Here is an 11,850-nt window from a genome sequence, read left to right as displayed (position 1 = left end):
AGCTTCCAGCATCATAACAACATGAAAGCGACCACAGTAGGACAAACTGACAGATGGGTGATGAGTTTACATAGATAGATAGACAGATAGATAGGTAAGTAGGTAGATAGATAAGTACATACGTACATAGGTACATAGGTACGTAGATACATAAGCAGACACATACATACATATATACATATACATATGCAGACACACACATATATGATAAAACCATATATATAAAAGTGTAAATGCCTAAAGGTGTCAGTTTTATTTTCAAACTGGTTACACTTCTACAGTAGAAATGACGGTAAACTATTCTTAATTACTGACTAAGAACAGCTACCTTTTTTCTCGGTTATGAAATATATTGGATGAAGAAATTCCATGAACACATTAGTAGTCATTAAATATTAAAATCTTTGGGGAAAAAAGGCTGCAGTGTGGCTTGTGAACATGGATTTTCATATTTTTCAGAGTCCAGAGCCTAAGCACAGGGCCCAGGAGGGTTGCCCCAGGTATCCTACCCAAGAGATTAGCCTGCCAGCCCCAGAAAACAGAAGCAAAACAAAATGTGGAAACCACTGCTAACCATGTGTCTCCATTGTCTAGTGCTGCTATAGCAGAAATACCATAAGCAGATGGCTTTAACAAAGAGAAATTTATTCTATCACAGTCCAGGAGGCTAGAAATCTGAATTCAGGGTACCAGCTCCAGGGGAAGGCTTTCTCTCTGTGTTGGCTCTGGGGGAAGGTCCTTGTCATCAATCTTCCCTGGTCAAGGAGCTTCTCAGCACAGGGACCCTGGATCCAAAGGACATGCTATTCTCCTGGCTCTTGTTTCTTGGTAGCATGAGATCCCCATGTCTCTCTGCTTTCTTTTGTCTTTTATATCTCAAAAGAGATTGGCTTAAAATGCAACACAGTCTTGTAGATTGAGTCCTGCCTCATTAACATAACTGCTGCTAATCCCATCTCATTAACATCATAGAGGCAGGATTTACAACACACAGGAAAATCACATCAGATGACAAAACAGTGGACAATCACACAATACTGGGAATGATGGCCTAGCCAAATTGACAGATATTTTGGGGGACACAATTCAATCCATGACACCATGTATAATTCATTTGTTTATTGAGCAAATATTTATTTTGGATGCTATACATAAGGCAATAAGAACTTGGGGATGCAAAGATGAATATGACAAGGGGTTTGAACTCTAGCTGTGCCAAACTGTAATTTCTATGACAATATATTGAGTGGTTTGAGCCTACATACAGAGAATTAAAAGAAAAATTTAAGACAGTTGTTTTTTTCCTTACCAGTTACCTGTTTTATTCATTAATTTATTCTTTGCCTACCTAATAAATACATGGTTACTAACTCACTAAATAATTGACTCTTCAGTTTATGAGTCGGTCTAAACCTAAACCAACAATGAACATATTCTGCTCTATCTAGTCTTTTATTACAATTTCAATGAAAATTTCTGTTAATTTCAATGAGTTATTCATAGTGACTATTTGAAATTAGCAGTAAATTTCAATATTTATATAACTTTCTATGAATTATTCAGAATGACTATTTGAAAAGTTTGAAAAAATTAATACACACACGTTTGTGCATTAATTTTTATATTTAATATTACTTTTAATGTAAAGTGTATTATATATAAATGTACAGTGAACATAAACCCTTATTTCTTTTTAAAACAATTTGGTAAATTGTTCATTTATCAAGATAAAATTGCTTTATGCTTTTAATGTTTAACATGACTTTAGTGGCCTTAGTACAATAGAAATACATTTTAAAAGCCAGACGCTTCCATTATTTTCCCTCCATGATGCCATAGACAGTTTGAAATGTTTTATCATAGTTTATATGGCTCATAAACCTTATCTTTTATTTGACATTGCAGGTGTGTTTATAATAGAATATGGAAAACTCTGTAAGATGGTTAAAGGAAACAATTAATTAGCATTTAAATAAAAGATCTCACTAAGAAACTTTTTAACCAGAAAATAAACTGATTACTTCATAGGTAATAGTAAGTAGTTCTGGAACAGAATTGAATGGAATGAGTAAAGAGAGTGAAAGGAATTTAAATATCTGAAAACATACAAGGAAATATTGCAAAATATTAGAATTATGAAAGAAGTTGTATATATACCATCCTTTAAAAATTTCAAGACTAAACCAGTTATGTCTATTGACAGCCTTATAATTCCTTGCCTGTTATGTCTCTATTCTACTTATAAAATGTGAACACGCACAGGTTCCCTAGACCTTTTAATAATCTCCCATTTCTTTTTCAAGGCGTTAACACAGAGAAAAACAGGAAACAGCTGAGATCCCTGCGCTGTATTGTGTCTCAGCCTCTAGTGAAAAAATGCAAGGATCATGCATCCAGGATCCAAACACACATAAAAAAGATTCATGGTGATATTCTTAGAAGAAATTAATAAAACCTAAGAGAACTTGTCAGAAGAATGTCCTAAAGATGATTTTATTTCAGTAATTGTTATATTTGAAATGCTTTCATTTTCTTTTGTGATGCTTTTATCTTACTTACAGATGCTATTACTCATAAAATATGATATTTCAGTCCAGAAGGCTGTAACTGTAAATGAGACATAATATTCTCATCTGGAAGTAGATAACGGGATCCAGATCTGCTTCACTGTGTAAGCTGGTTACTATAGAGGTCAGAAAGCTAGTTTCAACTTCCTTTACATTAAGTACTGGCTATAATGTTTTTACATAACTGGCCAGAGATCTTTTCTTTCCTTTATTCAGTTGTTGCTGTCGTTGTTGGGTGCTGTCGACTCAATTCCAACTCATAGCGACCCCATGTGACAGAGTAGAACTGCCCCATATGGTTTCCTATGCTGTAATCTTTATGGGATCAGATTGCCAGGTCTTTCTCCCACAGAGCTTCTGGGTGGGTTCAAACTGCTGACCTTGCAGCTGGCAGCCTAGTGCTTAACTGTTGCGCCACCAGGACCAGTCTCTAATTGGCAAACTGTCTCCCTGGTTTACAGGATGACCTGGGAATTCTGTGCTTTGGGAGTGATGTTATAGCTTTGTGTTGAAGCCATGAGGAATGACCACAAGCAGCATTCAGTAAGTGTTCATGAAGACCTCCTGTGCACTAGGCCCTGTACCACAACATCGGACATGATAAATGAGCCCTCTGAGCTCATGGCGCCTACAGGGACCTGGGGGCAACATGAAACAAAAAACACAAATTCATTAATTCAGAACAAGTGGAATACATGTAGGTGTAAAACCTAACAGCGTGGGGTTGCTGCTGTTGTTAGTTGATTCGAACTCATGGCTACCCCCTGTGCGTAGAATAGAACAGCTCCACAGGGTTTTCAAGTCTGGGACCTTTCAGAAGCTGATTGCCAGGCCTGTCCTCTGAGGCACCTCTGGGTGAGTTTGAACAGCCAAACTTTCAGCTAGTAGTTGAGCACTTAAATGTTTGTGCCACCCAAGGACTCCTATAGAGTGAGGTAGAAACCTGGTGTAGACATGTGGACAGTGAATTTACTCTTCAGTAAATTCCCTCAAGCTGGACAGAGCCTGGCATCTGAGGAAATGAGAAGAAACCAGTGTGACCGGAGCATTGGTGAAGTGTTGGGCCCAATCATGCAGGGTCTTGAAGGCTGTGGAAGGAGTCTGGATTTTATTCAAAATGCAGTGACAGACCACCGAAGGGTATTGCAGGGGAATGATTGCATTTTAAGAATAAGAAGATGACCGATAAGCACGGTTCCCTTGATGGAGGGATTGCTAAACACCACAGTGGATGGGGTCGGAAAGTGATGACCTGGGCCCTGGGCTCACTTTGGCTGACAACTAGCTGTGTGACCTGGAGCAAGTCATTGCCTCTTTTCCTCTTATTTCTCTTGTTTCCAAAGTGGGGCTAGAAGAGGTGGAGAAAAAGAAGGGAAGAAATACAAGAGAGAAAAGAAAAAAAAATTGATGACTCAATACTTAACAGATGGAAATTTGAGGTATTAAATTGGGACAAAAACAACAAAACCTACAAATTTAGTAATAAAAGTCCTTACGCGAGAAGGATCGTTCTAGCCCACGCTCTGTGGGAAAGCCCCATTGAGGTCCCATAGATGCCAAAGCAAAGATGCCACTTTGAGGACTAAGGTGTGCCTGACCCAAGCTATGGTATTTTCAATTGCCTCATGGACATGTGAAAGTTGAACAATGAATAAGGAAGACAGAAGAATTGATGCCTTTGAATTATGGTGTTGGCAAAGAATGTTGAATATACTATGGACTGCTAGAAGAATGAACAAATCTGTCTTGGAAGCAGTATAGCCAGAACGCTCCCTAGAGGCGAGGATGGTGAGACCTCGTCTAAAGTACTTTGGACATGTTATCAGGAGGGACCAGTCCCTGGAGAAGGATCATGCTTGGTAAAGTAGAGGGTCAGGAAAAAGAGAAGGATCCTCTATGAGATGGATTAACATAGTGGCTGCAACAATGGGCTCGAACATAGGAACGATTGAGGATGGCACAGGACTGGGCACTGTTTCGTTCTGCTGTACGCAGGGTCACTATGAGTCAGCACTGACTCAAAGGCACCTCACTCACATAGAAGAGAGTCTAGAACTCTGTTAGAATCATTGCCTTGGCCACCTTGGCTAAGGGTTATTATTAGAGACTTAGGGCAAAAAATTCAAAAGTGATGCTAGAATCCAGTCTACATCCTTTATATTTAGTTGTACATAACCATGTACATAAAAGAAACTCACATTGGTACATCTGTATTATTGTTGTGTGCCATCGAGTCGATTGCAACTCATAACGACCCTATAGAACAGGGTAGAACTGCCCTGTAAGGTTTCCTAGGCTGTAATATTTATGGGAACAGATTGCCAGGTCTTTTCTCCCATGGAGACACTGGGTGGATTTGAACAACCAACCATTCAGTTAGCAGCCAAGCCCTTAACCATTGTGCCACCAGGGATACTTAATACATTCATACTGACTGTAAAAATATTGAAATATTCCATACTGGTTGGTAATTACTGCCCAGTCCTCCATGTGCCAATCCCCATCACCAGGGATGAACTACCCAATAAGCAAGGTATGTGCTTACTTACTAATCTGTAGTGCACAATTTCACCTGGGTTTTACCACACCAAAGCTGTCCTGGCCCCACCTCCATGGCCAGATACCAAAACCCATTGCCTTCGAGCCAATTCCAACTCATAGCAACCCTATAGGACAGAGTAGAGCTACCCCATAGGGTTTCCAAGCTACAGCTGGTGAATTTGAACCTCCAACCTTTTTTTGGTTAGTCATAACTCTTAACCACTGTGCCACGAGGGCTCCCCATGACCATATAGCACTCCCTCAAATCTGACAACTATATATGGTTAACAGCTGCCTTACCGAAGGGTCTCAAAGACCCTGCTCAGTGTCAGTTCCGATTGCTCGGTGCCTGGACCCTACAGGTGGTTGTATTAGTTTCCCATGGCTGCTATAAGGATTTACCACCAACTTAGTGGCTTAAAATAACACAGATTTATTATCCCATAGTTCTGGAGGCCAGACATCCGAAATGGGTCTTATTGGGCTAAAATAAAATGTCGGAAGGGCTGTATTGCTTCTGGAGGCTCTAGCCAAGAATCTGTTTCCTTGCCTTCCTATATTCATTGGCTCCTGGTCCCTTTCTCCACATTCAAGCCAGTATTGTAGAATCTTCAAATCTCTCTCTTGCTCTGACCCTCCTGCTTCCCTCTTGTAAGGACCCTTGTGATTACATTGGGCCCATCCTGATAATCCAGGATAATCTTCCCATTTTGAGATCCTTAACTCAGTTATACCTGAAAAATCCTTTTTGCCATGTAAGGTAACATATTCACAGGTCTCAGGATTAGGGTACAGACATTTTGGGGGGAGTATTATTCTGCCTACCACAGCAGTTATATTTTTTAAATATCACACCTTACTATATACAATAAACAACATACAGTTCTCATCAAAGAAAACTGAGTGTGCCACAGTCAAAAGGTGAGATATGAGGGGGAAACCTCTGAGTCATACATGACAAACTTAAAGTAGGCCTGTGTTCCAAGAACTTTCTGGAATGCTACACAAATGTCATTTCCCTCTCCGCTTTAGTAGTGCCCAGAACCAAATAAATGAAATAATTAAAAAGAGGAAAGAGTTGGGGCAATATGGGAAGGAGGCGTGAGGAAGAGGGGAGAGAATGAAAATATCACTCGTATGTCTAAATATCCTGTTAGTGCTCAAGAAGAGAGGGGGACAGAATGGCAACCCTCCAAAAGGATGCATCCCAGTGAAGACAAGAATCCAGAAACCGATAGCAGGGTTGCCAGGTAATCTCCAAGCCTTTCAGGATCAATTTTCTTCTAATCTGGGATACTGAGGGACAAAGAGCATGAAAAAATGGACAAAGGAAGAGAATGACAATTTGAACGTCCTCTGCAATTTAATGTCCAAGGAAATACTTAGGATGGGTTTGTAGAGATTTGGGGGAGATATTAAGACGTATAAGGAGAAATTTGAAGTATTGGTGGTTGGGTGGTAGAATTCTTGCCTTCTATGCAGGAGACCCAGGTTCAATTCCTGGCCAATGCACCTTACTGCAGCCACCACCTGTCTGTCAGTGGAGCCTTGCGTGCTGCTGTGCTGCTAAACAGGTTTTAGCAGAGCTTACAGACTAAGACCACCTAGGAAGAAAGGCCTGGCAGTCTACTTCTTAAAATCAGTCAGTGAAAACTCTATGGATCACAATGGTCTGATCCATAAGCAGGCAGCATTTAGTTCCATTGTGTGTAGGGTCTCCATAAGTTGGGGGCCAACTCAACAGCAGCTATCAGCAATAACAGGGGACAAATTAATGTGCTCTGGGAGGGCAGGAGTCATATCTGATGGGTCTTTATGTACCAAACATTGTGTTGTACACAGTGCAAGTAAATGTCCCAAAACAAAAAGCCAGGAGCAACAGTAGACTGTGAACTCCAGGAGAGGGGGGCCTATTGATCTTTGTACCGCTAATTCCCCACTCCTGGAACAGTGTCAGGCAAACAGCAGGTTCCCAATAACTCTGTGTTCGATGAATAAAGGAGAATGAATATATGTAACGTTTGATGTAAACAATAGTCTTACATTTAAATGTTAATTTTAATAGCCAGAAAATGCTGGAAGCCAATACTCAATTTGGAGTACTGGCATTTTCATGCGATGTATCAAAGCCCAGGTGAGCCAATGAATTGAAAGACCTGTACTCCTGTCTACAAATAGGGTTGCCAGATCTAGCAAATAAAAATATAGGACACCCAGTTAAATCTGAATGTCAGATAAACAACAATTTTTTTTTGTTGTATAAATATGTCCCAAATATTGCACGGCGCCGTGTCCGTAAAGTCACATTGTATGGTATCTTAGATACATTATAACTTTGTAAAGATGATATGCTCTTAATGATGGCATTATGAAGGAAGAAAAGGGAAGTGCTTTCATTAGATTGTGTACAAAATGGGGGTAGGGGGAGGTGGAAACCAGCTGTGTTGTATTGTTCTGTGAGTGGGTGACCATGGAGAAGAACTGAAACCCAAACACTCATAAATTCTGCGAAGCAACCAGGGAACAGTAATCAGCAACGATAAAATCTGAGGGGAAAGTCAGTGAGGCAGGTAAGAGCTGCTGCATCCATGTTACCCAAAGCATCCAGAACACCACAGGGCAAGACCAAGAAAGGGAGCAAGAGAGGAAGGAGAGAATCACCCTGTGCGGGCACTGATAGAGCGAGCGCCTTTAGGAACAAGCCCCCATATCGGCCCCAACAGCTGCTTCTATTTTATGTGCACATTGCTCTTGTTTAGTCCATAAAATAGAGTTTGCATGTTCTCCGTACTTAGCGGTCTGTCTTCATAAAGCTCCGTTGCGGTGAAGTGATTCACTGTTTTTTCTTAGAAAAGGCACAGTGTTGCTGCGTTCATTTCAGCCTGATCGGAAGACTATCGATGCCTTTTTATCCATTAGGCATTTAGATGCTACCTGGCTGTTAGGCCTGAAAATGCCAGATGGAGCTTGGGAGCAGAGCAGACATTGTTGTCATAGAAACGAGATGCTATCCCAGCTCTTTGCAGCTGCCTTTTTTTTTTTTTTTTCCTTTCCAGTGTGAGGAGTTCTGATAGGAACAAGTACCAATAAAATTAAAAGAACAATAAAATAAAACAAGTACCAATAAAATTTTCCACCTTGGAAAATAGAGCTACATTTTCAAATGTTGAATAGATAATCCATTAATATGTCCCTCAGCTAACTGAGAGCCCAAAACTCTGGACAATGATTTGATTTCCAGATCTTCTAATCAGAGTATATAGCAAATGCTTTGACATCATCGTCTTCCCCTAAACTGCGATGAGGCATTTGTCCTGTCCCGAAATGAGACAATATCCTTTGTAGTCAAGAGAGCCTTAGCTCTGATATTCCTGGAAAATAAATGCAACCTAAGTGTTTGTAATCACTGTGCAATGTCTGTGCTCAGCAAGAGAATGGGGAGTGACCGCTCTGATTCTCTGAATTTCCCACAGTGGCTCACAGAATGCTGAGCACACAGGAGGGGAAAGATGAATTCTTGTGGCTTGATGTCCAAGTTTGAGGGAGGGAACTATTGGCCGTGGTCCCTCACTGCTGCCTTGTCTCTTTCTGGCAGTGATGTGCCCTCAAGGGAATGTGACTATTGGGGAAGTGCTAAACACAGATGGGAAGAGGAGGCAGCGATATTTTCTAGAGGCAAGACTGCTTTTGTGTCCTCCCACAGTGGGGTAACTGGACAAATACAAGGGCCTGAAAGCTCTGGCTTGAAGAGTTGTGTTTAGTAACAGAAGAATATTAAAATAGAAATTGTTTTAGAGTAATGGTTCCTGTATTCATTTCCTATAGTTGCTGTAACAAATTACCGCAAATTTAGTGGCTTAAAGCCAACACAAATTTATTCTCTTACAGTTCTAAAGGTCAGAAGCCCAAAATATTTTCACTGGGCTAAAGGCAAGACGTCAGCAGGGCTGGTGGCTTCTGAAAACTGTAAGGGAGAATCCATTTCCTTGCCTTTTCCCACTTCTAGAGGCCACCTGTGTTCCTTGACTCGCGGTCCCTTCCTCCGTCTTCAAAGCCAGCAGTGTAGCATCTTGCTTCCATTGTCATATCGCCTTCTTCTTCTGTAGTCAAGTCTTCCCATGCCTCACTTTTTTTCTTATGATTACATTTACGGCCTACTAGATAATCCCAGATAATCTCCCCATCTCAAGTCCTTAATTTAATCACATATGCAAACTCCCTTTTGCCATATAAGGTAACGTTCACAGGTTCCAGGCATTAGGACATGGATATCTTTAGAAGCCATTGTTCAACCTATCCCAATTCTCAAATCTAGATAATTATCAGAATTACTTGGGAAACTTTTCAAAAATAAAGATTCCCAGGCCCGGCACTAGACCACCCCGTCAGAATTTCTTAGGGTGTAGCCCTAGGAATCTTTATTTGTAAAATACCCTCCAGGTGATTCTGTTGAGAACCTCTGTTAAGAGCTTCTTCAGGCTCTTTCCCAAACATAGGCAGTGAGGATTTAGAAACCCAGTGAGAGATTGGGTTCTCTAGATTATGTTCAGGGGCAATGAATATGTGGGGGAGGGTTTCTATTTTTTTATTTTTGAAGCTTGGAAGGTCAAACCATACTCTGAGATTCACAACATTCTCACAAAAAAGCTTTGGCGTATAATTGTGCCGCAACAACTGGGCCTAACAACTCTTCAATTTAATGGTAAAGATACCAAAATTATTTGCTAATGCCTCTCTAGGTCTTCCACCATACGAAATATGTATTTTGGTATCTGGGATCAGCTGTTGTTGCTTTTCCTTATGCAGACTTACCCATTTACTGCCTCAGATCATTCTCTTCCTTCATAGATGCTTCCATGTTGTTCTCGGAGCCCTTCAAGTTACCTATTTCGCCCGCTTCAAGAAAAAGGGCTGTGGCAGGGGAATAAACCCATACGGTATCTTTAGAAAAGCCATAAATATTTCATCGTTTCTTACTAAACATACATTATTTACTCTGCAATGTAAATATTTTATGGACTGCAACTGGCAATTTTGGAATATATTGGTACATTTGGAGAATTGCAGTTCAGTTAAAAATCCTACACTGCACACCCAGCTCATATTTAAGTTATACAACTCTTTAAAAAGCATTTAACTCTCAGAATTAAGGGAGTAATAGAACCTATTTTTCAAAGGGAACTTAAGGGCCAAACTCAAACCTGAGACAGCACAGTTGAGAGGAAAAAGTTGGAAGGCATAACAGCCCGGGACAGCCATGCCCTGGGGGATGACAGCCTGATACAGTTACCCAGGTGTGAGTAGGTCTAATCTCACCCAGTGGAGAGAAGGGGCAGATCCACAGCCAGTTCATCAGAATGTCAGTAATCCGGTTGGGAGGAGAAGCCGAGAATAAGAGCTTTACCACACACAAAAAGGCAAAAACTCTTCCCCAGCTTTGGGGTAAGTGTTTGGACCTGCGCATAGGACAAGAAAATCCTTTCATTAAATAAAATGGCAAAACATCAGAACATTTAAGCCAGGTTTTCAAATATAGACCCTAACTTTTTGGAGAATTTTTTTTTTTTTTTTCCAGTGACTCGCCAATATAGAGGTCATAGAAGCTGCCATCACTCTAAATTACAATCCATTTCAGAGGTTGGCTGTAATCCAGAAGGTTGCATTATTCCAAATTGCCTGTCAAAAACTGTCAAAACACTGCCATTATCAAAAAGCAGTCCTTTTAAATAATTTTCTTGCTGTTTTCCCTGAAACTTTACTGGCATTAAGCCTTAATATCATAGCTTATAAGCATTGTAAGTGAAAGCCTTTCAGATGAGAAGTAGCAAAATATATATATATACATTATTATATATATATATTCTAGCAGACAGTAACAACATACAAATCTCTAGGCAGAAAATTGAGTCAAGTTTACCGATGCTGTATCCCCCAAAGCAATAGCCATTGCTAATCTACATTTGAAATGGTAACCAAAGATACAGAAATTATGAGCCTTAGTAACATGACTTTCTCTCCCTGTATTAAAAGGAATTCATAGTTAGTTGCTAGACAGCATATTATTCCTTTTTTTTCTCGTTCATACCAAGTTTCTGAAGAAAAAGTTTATTTTTATAGTTACTGATAGCTATTCCTCTCATTTCATAAGTACAGAAATTAACACTCAGCTGTCTGATTTACTCAAGCCTTAGTAGCAGATCCAGACTTGAACCCTGTACTCATTCTAATTCAAATGCCAGCTCTCTTTTTAACTTGAAAATTCACCTTCTTTATCTTCGCTTATTTACTTTAGATCTGACCTTATAGAATTCCCTTACTTGGATTAGAAAAACCTACCTCTGATGGTTAATTTTATGTATCAGCTTGGCTAGGATATACTACCCAATTCTATGGTCAAACACTAGACTAGATGCTGTTATCAAGTAGTTACATGTGATTAAATCAGGTGGCCTTAAATAAAGCAGATTACCCTCCATAATATGGGTGGGCCTCATCCAATCAGTTGAAGACTTTAAGAACAAAAAACAGTTCTCTTAGGGTATATTCTGTCTCCAGACTAAAAATAGAAAATAGAAAATTGTCAGAACTGCTCCACTCTTTAGTGGCCTGACCTGTGGATTTTGGGACACTAGACTGTAGGAATCTCTAGCTTATTGCCTGACCTACGGATTTTGGACTCGCTAGTCTGCACAATTGGGTGAGCCAATTCCTTAAAATAAATATCTATCTATATCTATCTGTC

The 11,850-nt window shown here is 40.1% G+C and overlaps 1 non-coding gene across 1 annotated transcript; it reads left to right on the top strand.

The window, feature by feature from the left end:
- Window positions 1-6,549: 6,549 nt before the first annotated feature.
- Window positions 6,550-6,620, top strand: TRNAR-UCU (transfer RNA arginine (anticodon UCU)). Its single transcript has one exon. It is a non-coding gene; the product is annotated as a tRNA-Arg (tRNA).
- The last annotated feature ends 5,230 nt before the right edge of the window (window positions 6,621-11,850 follow it).

The sequence above is a fragment of the Trichechus manatus genome, unplaced genomic scaffold, assembly GCF_000243295.1.
Source record: "Trichechus manatus latirostris isolate Lorelei unplaced genomic scaffold, TriManLat1.0 scaffold00031, whole genome shotgun sequence".
NCBI classification, from domain to species: domain Eukaryota; kingdom Metazoa; phylum Chordata; class Mammalia; order Sirenia; family Trichechidae; genus Trichechus; species Trichechus manatus.
The sequence above is the reverse complement of the archived record's forward strand: the minus strand, read 5'-3'. Positions and strand labels throughout refer to the sequence as shown.